Source organism: Brassica oleracea, chromosome C4, assembly GCF_000695525.1.
Source record: "Brassica oleracea var. oleracea cultivar TO1000 chromosome C4, BOL, whole genome shotgun sequence".
Classification (NCBI taxonomy): domain Eukaryota; kingdom Viridiplantae; phylum Streptophyta; class Magnoliopsida; order Brassicales; family Brassicaceae; genus Brassica; species Brassica oleracea.
In genome coordinates this window covers 19197312-19202040 of record NC_027751.1, presented here as the reverse complement: position 1 = coordinate 19202040, position 4729 = coordinate 19197312, and the positions used below count along the sequence as shown (strand labels likewise).

General features: G+C 43.3%; 1 pseudogene; it reads left to right on the top strand.

Moving 5' to 3' along the window:
- LOC106338314 overlaps positions 1-4471 on the top strand; it is a 4730-nt pseudogene extending 259 nt beyond the window's left edge.
- The last annotated feature ends 258 nt before the right edge of the window (positions 4472-4729 follow it).

The window sequence follows — 4729 nt, the reverse complement described above, 5'->3', positions numbered from 1 at the left end:
TCCAAGAAGAGGTCCTAGAACCCGAGATCCAGGTGAGGTCAATCCTTTTGCTAGAAATGAACGTACTAATGATAGCTTATGTGGATTGAAACTAAAAATCCCACCTTTTGAGGGTAAAAATGATCCTGATGTTTTTCTTGAATGGGAAAGAAAAATTGAACATGTCTTTGATTGTCAAAACTTTTCTGAACTTAAGAAAGTTAGACTAGCTGTTACTGAATTCTCTGGCTATGCTATTAATTGGTATGATCAAGTTGTGACCCACAGGAGGAGAACAGGTGAGAGACCGATTGAGACATGGGATGAGTTTTCCATGCTGATGAGGAGACGATTTGTTCCTGCTCATTATCACCAAGACCTCCACTAGAAACTCAGACGCTTGCTTCAAGGCACTAAGTCCGTGGAAGACTACCACCAGGAGATGGAAACTTTGATGATCAAGGCCGATGTAGACGAGCCCATGGATGCCACTATGGCCTTAACCGAGACATCCAAGACCGTATGGAGCTTCAAGAGTATGGTAGTGTGGAACAGATGCTACACAAGGCCATCTTGATCGAGCAACAAGTTAAGAGGAAAAGTTTCTCAAAGCCGGCCATTACCTCTAAACCGGCCTACTCTCCTAAACCGGCTTTTGCTCCTAAGCCAAGCTACCAAGACAAAGGTAAGTCTTCTTCCACAACACATAATGCTTTTAAAACTGATGTCCCTGCTTGTGATGACAAAGGAAAGGCAGTGGATACTTCTGGCCGAGCAAGAGACATTAGGTGTTTCAAATGTCAAGGTCTAGGACATTTTGCAAAAAATTGTCCCAACCAACGAGTGATGATTCTCATGGAGAATGGAGAAGTTGAATCTGAGGATGAACAGGAGGACAAGGAGGATCTTGGACCAATCTTTGATGATGAGGACAAGTCCTTTGGATATCCGCATCAAGGGCCACTACTTGTTGATAGGAAAGGCATGATCGAGTCTATCTTCGATGAGACAGTTGGCCGCTTAGTTGTACTAATGTTGCCAGTGACACTCTTGTCAGGAAACTAGGACTTTCTACTCGGACTCTCTATCGTCTTTTCAGGTTGGAATGGCTAAACGAGGCTGGAGAACAGTATGTGAAAGAGCAAGTCACTGTCCCTATTACCATTGGCCGATATGAGGACGAGGTCGTTTGCAACGTTCTTCCTATGGACGCATGCCACATTCTCTTGGGCCGGCCATGGCAATTTGATAAGAGAGCCATGCATGATGGCTTCACAAACCGACACTCCTTTGATCATAAACGAAAGAAGATCACGCTTGTTCCTTTGACACCTTTGGAGGTTCATCAAGATCAGATCCTGCTCAAGAGGATCCGTGACGAAGAACCTAAGCCAAATGAACCTGAATCACCCCAACGGAACTCCAACTTCTATATCAAGCAAAATCAGGTCAAGAGATCTCTTTACTCTCAAAAGCCATTTCTTTTACTTGTGTACAAAGAATCTCTTATGGCTTCTTCTTGTGACCTTGCACCGGAGATCCCGAGTGAGCTTTTAGATGTCTTGCAGGATTTTTCTGATGTATTTCCAGATGAGAATCCTAAGGGTTTGCCACCAATTCGAGGCATTGAACATCAAATAGACCTTGTTCCAGGCACGTCTCTACCAAACCGGCCAGCTTACCGTACCAATCCGGTGGATACCAAGGAACTTCAGAAACAGATTGGTGACCTCCTTGAGAAAGGTTACATCCGGGAAAGCCTCAGTCCTTGTGACGTTCCTGTCCTTCTCGTGCACTAAAAGGATGGCTCTTGGCGCATGTGTGTGGACTGCCGTGCCATCAACAACATCACGGTAAAGTATAGGCATCCCATCCCTAGGCTAGATGACATGCTTGATGAGTTGCATGGATCATGTGTCTTTTCTAAAATTGATTTGAAAAGTGGCTATCACCAGATTATGATGAAAGAAGGTGATGACTGGAAAACCGCATTTAAAACAAAGTTAGGATTGTATGAATGGCTTGTTATGCCATTTGGTCTTACTAATGCACCTAGCAGTTTCATGTGTTTGATGAATCATGTCTTGAAGTCATTCATTGGTCATTTTGTTGTTGTCTACTTTGATGACATTCTTGTTTATAGCAAAAACATTGAAGATCATAAGATGCATCTAAAATCTGTTCTTGAAGTTCTTAGAAAAGAAAAACTCTTTGCCAATCTTAGTAAATGCTCATTTGGAACAGATCACTTGGTGTTCTTAGGTTTTGTTGTAGGTGCTGATGGACTTAGACTGGACGAGGATAAAATCCAAGCCATCCGAGACTGGCTGAGTGCATCGACCGTGGGCGAGGTAAGAAGCTTTCATGGTCTGGCCGTAGGTAAGAAGCTTTCATGGTCTGGCCGGTTTCTATAGACGGTTTGTTCCAGACTTCAGTTCCATTGCTGCTCCGCTGACTGAAGTGATCAAGAAGAACGCCAGTTTCAAATGGGAACAAGTCCAAGAAGAAGCTTTTCAGATGTTAAAAGGGAAGTTGACTTATGCTCCTTTGCTTGTACTTCCTGATTTTTCTAAAACCTTTGAGATTGAATGTGATGCTTCCAGAGTTGGAATTGGTGCTGTCTTGATGCAGGATAGGAAACCCATTTCTTACTTCAGTGAGAAGCTTAGAGGCGCCACACTCAACTACCCCACCTACGACCAGGAGCTATGTGCTTTGGTAAGAGCTCTCCAAATGTGGCAACACTACTTTGGCCTAAGGAGTTTGTTATCCACACGGACCACCAGTCCTTGAGACATCTTAAGGGTCAACAGAAGCTGAACAAGAGACACGCACGTTGGGTTGAGTTCATTGAGACATTTCCTTATGTTATCAAGTACAAGCAAGGTAAGGAAAATGTTGTGGCTTATGCCTTGTCCCGAAGGTACACTCTTCTTTCAGCCCTTGAAACGAAACTACTTGGTTTTGAATTTATCAAAGACTTGTATGTGACTGATCCGGATTTCAAAGAAATATTTCAGAAGTGTTCCAAAGTGGCTTACGGAAAGTACTTTCAAAATTCTGGATTTTTATTCTTTGGTAACCGTTTGTTTGTGCCCCATTGTTCTTTGAGGGAGTTGTTTCTCAGGGAATCTCGTGGAGGAGGCCTTATGGGACATTTTGGAGTCAAGAAGACATACAAGACGGTTTATGATCACTTCTACTGGCCACGCTTGATGAAGGACGTTGAGAGGATTAGTGGCGATGTGTGGTCTGCAAAAAATCCAAAACCAAGGCATCTAATCACGGTTTGTATTCGGCTCTACCAATTCCTTCTCATCCTTGGGTAGATATTTCTATGGATTTTGTTCTTGGTTTGCCTAGGACTAAAACTGGCCGAGACTCCATCTTTGTGGTTGTTGATAGTTTTTTGAAAATGGCTCATTTCATTCCATGTCATAAAAGTGATGATGCTGTGCAAGTTGCTGAATTGTTCTTTAGGGAAATTGTTAGATTGCATGGAATGCCTAAGACAATTGTCTCTGATCGTGATGCTAAGTTCCTTAGCTATTTCTGGAAAACTTTGTGGTCTAAATTAGGAACCAGATTGATGTTCTCTACAACTTGTCACCCACAAACTGATGGCCAAACTGAAGTAGTGAATAGAACTTTGTCCGCTTTGCTTAGATCATTGGTTAAGAAAAACCTTAAACTTTGGGAAGAATGCTTGCCTCATGTTGAGTTTGCTTATAACCATGATATGCATTCTGCTACTAAGTTTTCACCTTTTGAAGTCGTTTATGGCTTTAATCCTTTATCTCCACTTGATCTTTTGCCTTTGCCTTTGAGTGAAAGAGTTAGCACAGATGGCAAAAGGAAAGCAGACACTATCAAGAAGTTACATGAACAGGTTCGTGCAAACATTGAAGCCAAAACCGAAGGGTACAAAAGATATGCTAACAAGAAGAGAAAGGAGGTGATCTTTAAAGAGGGTGATCTTGTTTGGGTTCACTTAAGGAAAGAATGGTTTCTAGAAGAAAGAAAGTCTAAACTTATGCCTCAGGTCGATGGTCCATTTCAGAACCTTAGAAAGATCAATGACAATGCCTATCAGCTTGATTTGCAAGGGAACTATGATATTTCTTCAAGCTTTAATGTGTCTGATCTTTCTCCTTTTCTTGTTGATGATCCAGATTTGTGGGCAAATTCTTTTAAAGAAAGAGGGAATGATGTGCCCCAGTCCATGGACCAGACCGATCAGAACGTTCCAGACGTCCCAGTTGAGGTTCATCCTACCGATCAGATCAGACAGACTAACCGGGCCGTGTATCGGCTCGACCCGCGAACGTCCGGATTGGAGCTTCGTCCAGATCCTCGACCAGATGCTCGAACTGACCGAACTGAAGCATGTCTCTCCCGGCCAACTCGACAAGCCAAGACTGATGGTCAAGTCAGAACCAACTTAGCTGGAGCCAATTCCGATTCAGACCATGGCTTCTCTCTTTTGGCTTGATTGGCTCGTACCGCATGTACCGACGACCGTGCTGATGATCTTTCTACCTTGTTCGATCCGATCAAGGAATTTTCCTTTGGATATTTTTCTAAGGCAACGATCCTTAAGCTATCAGAAGACTTGGGCTTTGTTGGAACGCAACTTGTCCGATCAGAACGTCCCGCAGCCCTTGCTGATCGTCCCGCCTATGTGCTGATCCTTACCGCTTTGGACTTAGCCGGTTTGGATGCACTAGACAGAAGCCGAACGGTCACTTTG